The following is a 12,607-nucleotide window of genomic DNA, read 5'->3' on the forward strand; positions in this document are numbered from 1 at the left end:
TGTGTGTGTGTGTGTGTGTGTGTGTGTGTGAAAAAAGCATACAGTGTTGTTTCTTCTTTCTGCACGCATCAATCCATTATTTCTCAGAAATCCAGTGACAGGGGACCTGACAACAGATGCTTCCGTTCACCATGATCTGCAGCGGTTTGAGAAACGGAGCGAGAGAGAGAGAGAGAGAGAAATGTGTTATTGTGAACTGACAAACTCACCAGATATGAAGTTTGTTCCAGTGTCAGTCATCTCAAAAGGGCATCTCTCGTCTTTTCAAGGGCTTCTGGGTAACTGGAGTGATGCCACCTGTAGCCGTGACAACAGAGAGAGACAATGCTTGTTTTATGATGCCCATCACCAAATTTAAAGCATATTACACAGAGAAATACAGATTCCATCATCAACATCAGAGAAGAAAAGAGAATCCCCAATGAGATCTCTTTAATATCTCAACTGTTTCTCTTAGAAAGCAATGAGATTAAGAGTGAAAAGAGAACTTTTTCTCATAAAGAAAATACTCCTAAAATAAAAAGAAATTCAAGTTTCTGAAAATATCTAAATAATGCCTTAAACTTTGCTCAGATTTAATACCTTTTTTTTTTAATCACAAGGCAGATATTGCAAACATTTCTCGTCGAATTCTCCATAAGCTCAAATAATCGGCTCCACATTAATTTTATAGCTCTGTATTCTTATTGTAATTATTGTCTCATTTGTGTCTATTTTTATTATTGCCAAGGTGTATTAATAAAAACATCTGCGAAATAATCAAGTTGATACTTCAGTGAAACATAACTGAAAACATATAATTGTCCAGGGTTATTATAGTTAACTAAAACTAAAACCATAAAAAATGTCACTTGAAATAAAATAAAAGTTAACTAAAATAAAATAAAATATAAAAATCTTAAATGTAAATTTTATTTCCATTAGTTGCCAAGGCATCATTACTAAGATCTACACAGGCATAAAAAAAAAATCTAATAAAAATGACAAATCACATAAAATTACTAAAACTTTTACTAAACTTTAAACTTAAATGAATACGGAAAATGTAAAAATTAATTCAAAATATTAGCAAAAACTTTAACAATATATCAGTAATGTTAAAATAACACTGAAATAAAAATAAGATCAACTTAAATAGTAATATTTAAAAAATAATAAAAAAAAATCGTATAAAATTACTAAGAAGAATACAATTAAGTAACCTTAAAATGAAACAAAAAATATAAAAATAAAAGCTAACTCAAAATATGGATAAAAACTATAATAGTATATCAATACTACTAAAATAACACTGTTGAGAACTCTGTGAAATGTCCTGAGCCATGAAAGAGTTTTTACAGACATTCATCATCGTGAAGTGTTTTTATAACAACTAAAAATAATGCCAACAAACTTCAGAAACAAGCATCTCAACTCTATTCAAATTCCATCAGCACAGAAGAGACCAAACAGAATATCATGAAAAATTCACAACATTATGACAGTGAGTTTGGACCCGCTGCTTGTGCTTGTGAGAAACACATTTACATGGATTATTATCAGTGGTGTTTGTGAAGTCAACTAGTAGTGAATGGGGTTGTTTAGAATCTGTGAATGATTCTGTATTGTTGAGAAGAGGCGATCAGACAAACCATTTTCACCTGCTGGACCAGAAAACAGCTGAAGAAACACACTGAGAGCCAATTCTACAGGCCAGAACTCTTGAACAGTTTAAACAAACACCCACATCACTTCAGTTCCGTTTACTAAACTCCACTCACATTTTCTCCAGAACTTCATCTAGTTATTATTCGAATCGTGGCGGATTCCTCTCCACAGCGCACAGTGTTTTCTGTAAAGCAGATGCCGGACAGATATGAGGGCTGATCGTGTCCTTCAGTGCCTATCGAGCGCAAAACATGCAACAAGCTATTTCAATGCAACAAGATAAAAATGCTTCAAGGTTCTTCATGACAAATTCTCTTTCTCTCTCTGTATTTCTCAAGTTTTATAGATACAAGACCTCATTTAAAACCTAGTGAGCTGCCCACTTAGACAGCATTTCTAAGAATCATAAGGTAGGCGGCGATTTCATCTTCTAGGACACTTTGTTTTGGCCAGAATGTAAGGCAGCATTAATAAGCATATCGTGGAGAAAACAATCCCAGAATGCATTGTGATGGTCCTAGTGGAAAAGTGAGTGCATACTAAGCAGGCAAAGCAATATAAATATATACTGAACCATACAAATATACACTGTAACATGCAAATATTGCTATTTTTAATTATATTGTGCAGTTTTTGTTGAAAATATATGCATAAATGTGTGTATGTGAGTGTTTATATACACTTATACACTATATATATATATATATATATTATATTAACCAGTTTTGTAGAATATACATGCATAAGTGTATGTGTATACAATATAAATAATACATATTTAATATAATATATAAATTTAAATATAAATATTCTTAGTATGCATAAGCTTCACTAACTGAGTGCCAAGATGCTGCCTATGTAGTGCTCCATCAGATGCTCCCTTAAAAGACAGCTGCCCGTGTCTGGTGTGCTGCTGTAATGACCCGCTTCCATCCAAACAGCTCGTCTCTCTCTATTTTCTCCTCTGACGCTCCTTTGTAATACAGTACATACGGTGAAAGCATCCATTCATCCGGCCCATGCAAAATGCATAAGTGCGGTTCTTCTCAAGTGATCTGTTTTGTGTGCTTACCCTCCACGCTGAACGTGTCAGAATCACTCATCCCGAGCCTTAATAACAGACCCTGCAGAAGAACGAGATGCTCAGAGCAAGAGCAGCAGGTCTGAATCTACACCAGCCGAGGGCTGAATGTGTCTTTTGATGGGACGATCATTTCTGAGGGTGAAAGGTCAGAATTTTGAGCAGATCAGCGTGTGGCGCCATCACATCTGCAATATAAGTGCACTTTTAGACTATAAAGTATATCTATCCTCCGTAATGAGAGAAAACACAAACATCTGCCATTTCTGAAAGATGCATGAAAAACAGAATGTTGAGATTCGTAGATGTTATTAAAAACATTTATATACACTGTTCACAATTTTATTCAGCAAGGATGCATTGAATTGATTAATATAGATATTATATGTTTACAGTGCACACTAAGCATGCACATCACTATCAGGCATAAAAATATATATAGCAACCTGCAAAGATTAGGTAAAATGGCTATTAATATATAGAAAGAAATGAATACTTTTATTCAGCAAGGATGCATTAAATTGATCAACATACAGTAGATATTATATATTTACAGTGTATACTAAGTATGCAAATCAGTATGAAGCATAAAAATATATATTGCAGCATGCCAATATTAGGTAAAAATAGCTATTTATATATTGAAAGAAATTAATACCATTATTCAGCAAGGATGCATTAAATTGCCTTTAGATGTTTATATCATGTAAAATACGTTATATTTGTTATACAACAAGTATCATTTTTGCTAAAAAAACAATATTTTCTTTAAGCATATAAACATTACAAACACAAAGAATGTGCATAAGTGCATGCATTTAGTTATGCAATTCAATTTCATGAAATGCGAGAAAGTGATTCATAAAGCAATGCAATTACATGTCATTTTCAGTATTGTCACAAGGGGAGCTGTAGTGTAGCTGTAGCTGTTGTCAGCATCTTATGGCAAGTTTTCTCTGTCAGCTACACGCTAAAAGTATTTTGGCTCAAAAAAAAAAGTTGTTCTAACAAAAAAACATTCTCAAAACATTAGCACAAAAAACATTATCTGTATATTGTTCATGGAATGTTTTTAGTTGAATGTTTCTCTAACATTTTTTAAATGTTGCTACTTGTTTCAGAACATTCCGAGAACATTTGAAAGTAACGTTCCCATAATTAAAGAAAAAAAAAAGAAGATAAACTGACATTCATGTAACCAAGAAAATAATAATAATAATAATAAATAAAAAAATTAAACTGGACATCTTATTTAATATTTTCATAACTCAATGGGAACGTTAGCAAAACATTTTTACAACATATTTTTTGCTAGCTGGGATGGTAAACACAAAAAAATAACAGGAACTTTTTAAAATGTTAAACACGATAGCATTTAACACCAACAGGTCTTTTCCTTTAGTAAAAAACATAAAATTACACTTAATTTCAACATTTACTCTCTTTATCCAGTCCTATGCAAAGCATACTGGGAACTAGAAATCCTGGAAGTTTGTTTGGTTACCAACATTCTTCAAAATCTCTTCTTTTGTGTTCAACAGAAGAAAGAAACTCCCAAAGATTTGGAACAACTTGAGTAAATGACAGAAATTTCATTTTTGGGTGAACTATCCCTTTAAAAGTTGTGGTAAGTTGCAAACTAAGCAGATTATTGGAGTACATCTCAGGTATATCAGTCCTCCTTCGTAAGGACACAGTGTTGTAACTGTAAGCTACTGTATGATCAATCTGTCTAGTGTCAGAAACACACACACACACACACACACACACACACACACACACTCTCTCTCATCTGGGATGGTGTGTTAACATGCAGTCAAACAGGACGAGCCACTTTTTATCTCTTCTGTTGTTGATCAGAGTGCGCTCTTCACTCTCCCCTGTGCTGTTTGTGCTTTTCTCTAACACGTCGCTCTCTCTTCCTCTCTTTATCACTTCAAGCCACCACATTATTCTCTCTTATCCAGCTCTCATAATGAGGGCTGAGTCTCCCCTTGTGTTTGCAGTTTAAAAACCTCCCTAGAGCTCCACTTTACAGTCGGGACACTCTCAAATCCCCTTCTGCGGGATTAGGGTGAGTATCCCTGTGATTTGGAAAGTAAAAATGGAAACATGACCTTCCATACTGAAATGTGAAAAAACATTACGGGGCCATCGGCGGGTCCGCAGCAACTCCGGCACAACCTCCCACTTCAGACGCCAACAGAAATGTGATTTTAGGATAATCGCTTCAAAGGTTAGGAGCAGATTTAACTTTTGACCAGCGCAGCTCAGCGGGACCCTCAGGGGCGGCTTCAAAGGCAAAGCCAAAAAACACTGACAAGACACAGATGACCGTCTGCCATCTTTGTCTGAAAAATGTGCGATAAAAAATGACCGACGGGAAATATGATTGACCTCACAACAATGGGTTTCAATGCATTCAGAATGAACAATCGGAGCTAAAAAGAGCAAAAGCATGATATTAAATACATTTAACAGCTTATCCACCACTAAGTGGTTTCAGCCTGAAGTTTCAGTTTTCAGTATGATTTTCAAATTTTCTAATGTAAAAGTCTCTTCTGCTCACCAAGGCTGCATTTATTTGATTAAAAATACAGCAAAAAATACTGATATATTTTTAGAATTTAAAATAGCTGATTTCTATGTGAATATCTGTTAAAATGTAATATATTTCTGTGATCAAAGCTGAATTTTCAGCATCATTACTCCAGTCCTCAGTGTCACATGATCTTCAGAAATCATTCTAATATGCTGATTTGCTGCTCAAGAAACATTTCTGATTATTATCAATGTTGAAAACAATTCATATGTTTGTGGAAACTGTGATACATTTTATTTTTCAGGATTCACAGATGAATAGAAAGTTCAAAAGAACAGCATTTATTTGAAATAGAAATCATTTGAAACATTATAAATGTCTTTACTGTCACGTTTAATAAATTTAATGCATCTTTGCTGAATAAAAGTATTAATTTCTTTAGAAAATGACTTTATTAGTATACTACTTACTAAATACTGCATGCTTCAAACAGCAGTACAGTGTGCTACACTGTTGTCACATGACCCCATTTACATTTCATTTATAGTTCAGTTATGCATTTTTAATTCTAATCGAGTGAAGAACAAGTTATTAAAAATAAAACACTTCCAGTTCATTAGTCACACAGCTTACGCACAGTGCATTGTGGGATAGATTACCCAGTGCAGCGATCCCTTAGTCGTCCAGATATTCTATGCATACAGAAAAATCACATACTATGTACAGTATACAGTATACAGCATAGCTCTGTATTATCCAGAAGCTCAGCTCACTGTGACCTCTTTAGCTGGGAAATCTGCTGACATCAACACATACACACACACACACACACACTGGAGTGTGTTCTGTAAGTATCACAGCTTTATATCGACAGCACATTCAATGCTCAGCTCAGTGATTAGTTCTCATCAGGTTGAGCTGAAGGAATCGATACATGAAGGACTGAAACCGTGTATTAATGGCCAGCTGGATTATGCTTAGAGTGGCCAAAAGAGCCAGAGATGGATCTCACAGACAGCATGACGTTACAAATGAGTCTCTAAATCAATCCCTCTGCTGTTATTGTGAATGATTCATCAGTGAACGCCATTCTAAAGATGAAAAATGACTGATTTGTGCATCAGACGTCCTCAAAATGCACTAACTTCCACCTCTGAACAGCTTTCCTTTTCTGCTGATAACTGCAAAGCCACACAGATGGGAAAAAATATATATAATGAATAAAATGCGCAATGCAATCATTGGAAACATGTATAAATTAATCAAAACGAGAGTCCCTTTTCACACTAATATTTAGTTTTATTATAAAATGCATAACATTACAGAAGTTAATTGTGTTGTGAATGCATGTGGAGATTTAACTCTGTAAAGCCTGATTTTTATATAGAAAAAAATTGTCAGAAAAAAAACAATTTGCATATGTGTTTTGCTGAGAATCATATTTGATCCATTAGGCTTTTATGGCTCATATAGTCTGATAGAGTGAGAATATGTAGTAAAAACAGCTCGATTTTACTCAGAGACTCAAACTGAGCAAAAATATGCAATTATTTGCAATTAAATAATGCAGATGCTGATATTTAAAAGAACAAAAAGTTATGAGATTCTGATGCTTGTGATGTAAATCAATGCGATTTTCATAACAGTACAGCAGATACTGACATAAAACGATATAAATATCAGTCGTCACTCTGTGTCTCTCCAATAATCTGTTTTAGTAAAATGAGATTGAAATGATCCAAACATATAATGCAATGCTGATTGAGAGCTGAAGAAATAAAGGCTCCTCAGAAGATGTGAGATGTTCTGGAGGCTTGTGAAGATCATTCCTCCGCTGAGGAACAGTGAAAGTAAAGCTTCTGGAAACAAACGCTCCTCAAAAGATCCTGAGGATCAGATTTGAGACTCTAAAACATGATTGATGGAGAATCAAGTAAAGCTGAGCTGCTTCAGTCCAGTAAGTGTTCATCTGGAGATATTACTGCAGTTATTCTGACCTTTACTTGATCAAAATCAGTCAAGATTTGACAGCAGAAAGACACGTGAAGCTCCAGCTGAAGCTGGATGTTTGTACAATTACACTAAAAGAGCTTTGACTGGATACAAAATAAAGTAAAGTTTTGCACATGTTGATAATTTAGAGGCCTTAGAGATTTCATCTATTTCAGTCTCAAATCTATTCAGTCTCCGATTTTCATCTATTTCAGTCTAATTTTCAAAGCAGAACTATAAAGCAGATTTAGTTTTAATGGAAATGTGTCTCTAAATTTTCTCTTAATCGGTAAGTGTTTCAGGGGTCTGGAGGTGTTTCAGCATCTTTAGCGTGTCTAACGTGTGTTTTCTAGTCTCTGTGTTGTTGTAACGGCTCTATAAGTTGGCAGGCAGATCACAGCTCACTGACTGAACACAAGACGTGAGCTCACATGCTCATTACCCATAATTCATTGAGTGGCACTTCACACAGAAACACTCCATCCACTGACAACAGGCTCACTAGTGTTCGCACACGCCGTAACGACTCTTTGTTCTTCTCTCGTCTCTGCATCGGTCGGGTTTTAATATTCCTGGCCGCTCGCCGCAGAACGACCCGTATGAATGTTTTATTTTGCAGGGAGCAGATCTAAAGCATGTAACATTAATGGCAGATTAACCGCTCACCGATCTGCCGGGGTGTCGCTCAAATCAATGTTTATTACAATGGCAGACGCTAATTTGTACAAAGGTGACCGGCCGTGATTTTCACGCCTATTTCAGAATATTTCAGCATTAGAGTCATTTTTTCTCTCTTAATGCTGGATGGCGATATTAAAACATATTCAGATGTAATCATAAATGACCCTCTAGGCCCTCAGCAGTCTGAACTTTCTAATTGAGGTCAAATCCTAAAAAAGGTAAGGTTGGAAATTTTGCAGCTGCTGAATAGCCAATTTAAACAGTCTGTGAAATAGCATAACATGTTTATATATGAGCAATATTGCACTTGTAGCAGGGCGATATGGCTGTATATCAGCATGCTCATAAACGGATATGCTGATATACAGCCATATCGCATGGCTACGAGTGTGATATTGCATTTAAACAACAGTTCAACTACACAAGTGTGTAAATACATAAGAAACAACAACGGAGTGTCTTTAAAAACCCTCTTTTGAACAGAGCTACTTCCTTCCGCCACAGATTCAAATCTCAGTTTGACAGTTTAACAGCTGAGCTCAAGATCCGTTACTAATTCAAGAATGTCACTTTATTGAAAGCTTATTGCATCACTGTATTAAAAGCTCACTGTGCAGTATTATGTAGAGTATGATGAGAGAGATGGACTGAGAGTGTGATTCCCTGCATCTGATACAGAATTAATTTTTCAGCTCAATCTCATATTCACAATAAAACATGCGTTTGAATGTCCACTGAGGTTAGCGATATCTTTGTCGTACTATCTTTCATCTGTTAAGGGTGATTTCTGATCACAGCGCTGCTCACTGCATTTGTTAACGGCGTCTTACAAACTGTTGCTGAAAGTAAACATAACTTCCTTGTTTACAACCCTGTTTCAGTCTCTTTCCATATAAAAGTCTTTACCGCTGACTCAGTCTTGTCACATCTAATGGCGGAACAATGTAAGTAAAATCACCATCACGAACACACACACTGTTTCCCAATACTAAATACTATTATAAAATACTACTATTAATTATATAAAATCTTTATTGAATAATAATATGTAATAAACAACAACAACAGCCATCATAAAAGTTGCTAGACAATTCAGTCAAAAGTACAAAGGCAGCGCTCTGATATACAGCATTAAAGTTATATAAAATAGTTATGAGACTTTGCCCTCAGCCAAAATTATCTGCTCTGGAACAAATAACAGATTAATGAGACCTACTGCCCATTAGAATTACCCAAAACTAATTCTATCTCATGTTTAACCACTATAGAGACATCAGAGCCAGTGGCAAATTCCAGAAGATCTGGCCGAGGTGAGGCTGACTGTATATTTGAAGTCTAAACAAGTACATTCTCACCTAAAAAAAACTCTTCAAACTACATTCCGTGACACAAAAACAGTATTATTTATAAAAATTATAGTGGATTTAATATTAATAAATAAATAAATAAATATTGCAGTATTTAGCAGCATTACATATAAATTAATGAATTAATTGATTTTTATTCTTCTGTATTTAGCAGCTATTATATGGCACATCAGCAATGAGGACCTTCATTTACATAAAATAGCAACATATAAATAAATGTAAAGTTTTTCAATAATTAAAAAAAAGTGAAATGCAAAAACACAATTAACCAAATACTTGGTTAATGCAAAACAGGGACGTCCTGTACAGAGAATTAAATGGATATTCACTGATTAATTTCATTCCCTGTACAGGCTGTCCCTGTTTTTGAATGGTTTTTCTCTAACCGTCTCACTGAAATGAATTGTAATGGCTATTTTTAGTCAGTTCCTCCCTAAACAGAGCAGAAGATCCAGAGAGCGATTAAATATTGTGGAGTAAAAGGTGCTGGAATCTGGTTAATGCTTAATTATGGGATGTTGTTCTTTAAACAAACATCTAAGAGCTCATAAATACAACATCTGCATGAATGTGCGGCTCCGACTGAGTTGAGTGTGTGACCTGTTTTAACTAGCCTCGTTCTGTCTCTCTGCAGTGTTTTACAGCGCTGCAACACTCACCGACTGTGTGTGTGTGTGTGTGTGTGTGTGTGTGTGTGTGTGTGTGTGTGTGTGTGTGTGTGTGTTTGGCAGTGGCTAAATTACAACACAAAATCTTGGTTCATCCTCATAGCTCTTCTTGGACGGATGTCAGATGTTGAGAGATCCTGTTTGGAAAGATAAACAGTGAGCGCGGCTCGAGAAAATCAGCTGCAGTGTTCCTGTAAAGAGCATTTTCTGCTGTGGATTACGCTGCACAATTGCTTAATTCCCTAAAGATGCTTTTGTAATTTCCTGTAGATTATGTGTGTAATCTCTCCACAGGATTATGATATGTTCTCATGATGCTCAAGTCATGATGTGTGTGTGTGTGGCTTCAACGCTTAATGTCTTAATGTAGTTTAAGCTTCACACACACAACATACAGACAGATTAAGCATTTAGAATGGCAATTAGTATAGAAACGAGTGTTTAGGACATTCGTTTGCAAGAATGTAACCGAATATTCAAGTATTATAAGTGTAAACGATTAAGAACTTGAGACAGATTGATGATTATGTCTATGTCTGTTTTTTTGTGATTACTGGATAAGAAATTGTACTTTCTAGAGGCTGCAATAGCAAGTTTTTTGTCTAAATAGACACTGAGAAACTGAGCAGATCTGTAATACCTGGATCTGATAACATTCATTACATCTCAATGGCAGCCATTGAGCTGGTTTGTGTCACATAGAAGTATATGATTTGAAATCTTTCCTCATATTTTTTCCTGTCAGCTGCAAGGAGTTTTTATATAGAGTGATCAGTCACCTGACATGTACAGCTCAGATGATTGGCTAAAAAATAAGCCCATTTCATCACAGTAAGTCATAGTAAGTCTCTTCTGCTCAACCAAGGCTGCATTTAATTGATCAAAAATAAATACAGAAATATTGTGAAATATTATTACAATTTAAACGGTTTTCTATAGTAATATATTACAGTAGAGCTCAGTAGAATGTATTTCTCAAAGTAATAATAATAATAGTAAAAATGGAAGGATTTATTTTCTTTCAAGTTTTAATTTGAACAAATTAAAATTAAAAATTAAAAATTAAACGGTTAAAGTTTTATGAATTTAGTTGATTATATATGCTTTGTGAAAATTTAATAAAATGGAAAACAGAATTCATAAAAATTAAAACATGAGATCCAGAATTTGGGAAAAATACAATAGTATATGGGAAAAAATAAAACAAATTTCGTAAGGACCTATAATGTATTTTTGTACATTTTTTAATAAAGTGTTGTTAAATTGCAAAAGTTTCAGGATTTCATTAATTAGGCATGCTTTTCATTTGCTAACATTTAATTTAACCATTACAACAGAATCAAGGAAGATTAAGATGGAATTTGGAGAAAATTAAACAGATTTCATATGGTACAGCAACAAAAACAATCTGATTATAAGAGTCAGAGAGACCGTGGAAAATCTTCCTATAAAAACAAAAAACAAAAATAGACACTCATTTTTGATTTTTTGGTGCAGGAAAAACTTTGACTAACATTAAAAGTGGGCTTTAGTGAGGGAAAATATAGATGCAAATGTTACAAATGCTTTGAAAATGTAAATTCTTCCAGGATCATTACAACAAAAATACACAAAAAATGAGGCTTCTTCACTTCTGTAAATGTTATTTCAGTCTCGATAGTCTGAGGATGATGGTCTAGTGTCCGGTCTCATTCTGTTGTGAGTTTTCTTCGCTCGTCTCCTTTAAACATCTCAAAGTCCAAAGTGTTTTTGTGCTACAGTGATTCCTCACACAGAGTTCCTGCAACGCTTCAACGCTCACATCACTGCAAAGCCGAGGCTCTGTCTTATTTAGAAATCACTAAATCACTATATAAAATCACTATATATACACATATATATATATATCAAATATTTTTGATTTTATATAACTTTTACATATTTATATAACTAAAAATATATAATAAAAATGACAAAAAACACAATCAAATTAATAATACTTATAAATATAAAAAATATAAAAATAAAAGTTATTTCAAATTATGAATAAACACTATATAAATATTATATAAACAATACTAAAATAACTTTTTTCTAGTTTTATTAGTTATATCTAGTGTAATGCTGTCAGCCTAACTCAGATCCTAATTATTTCCGTGCCAGATAAACACTGCTGTGATTGTAGAATTAACTCATATAATCTGATAGTTACATGTCTAAACAAATATTGCCTACTAAATTTGACTGTAGTTACCTTTTTGAGATCTGCTCTACGTTATGAATAAGATGATGAATTTGTTTTGACATCATGCATCTACGTTCATGTACTTGCATAAACCGAGTATAATTTGAGATGTTGTTGAGATCTCTTCTGCTAAACGATACTTAGCAATTGTCTTCCCAACGCGTGCATGTGTCTGAATGTTTCCGGATTCAAATCAGCTGATAATTTCAGAGAAATTCCTGTAGAATCGTGCACAAAAATCAGTCAATTAGAGAAGAAAAGAAGCCGCTGAAGCGCTAAAGGAAAATAATCAGATTATGTTTCTGGGAGGAGAGAACATCTAATATTAGAGGCGAGATCAAATTAGATGCTGTAGATAATGTACGCCCACCGACACACACACACACACACACACACACACACACA

The 12,607-nt window shown here is 34.4% G+C and overlaps 1 protein-coding gene across 1 annotated transcript in view; it reads right to left on the reverse strand.

The window, feature by feature from the left end:
- The window catches only part of LOC107681914 (leucine-rich repeat and fibronectin type III domain-containing protein 1), a 193,368-nt gene that overhangs the window by 62,572 nt on the left and 118,189 nt on the right, over positions 1-12,607 (reverse strand). Inside the window, exon 2 of the mRNA XM_016478286.1 lies at positions 210-297. The gene's annotated coding sequence lies outside the window, so the exon portion shown is untranslated. The remainder of the gene's footprint in view (positions 1-209; positions 298-12,607) is intronic.

Source organism: Sinocyclocheilus anshuiensis, unplaced genomic scaffold (genome assembly GCF_001515605.1).
Source record: "Sinocyclocheilus anshuiensis isolate Anshui unplaced genomic scaffold, SAMN03320099.WGS_v1.1 scaffold2470, whole genome shotgun sequence".
Taxonomy (NCBI): Eukaryota; Metazoa; Chordata; class Actinopteri; order Cypriniformes; family Cyprinidae; genus Sinocyclocheilus; species Sinocyclocheilus anshuiensis.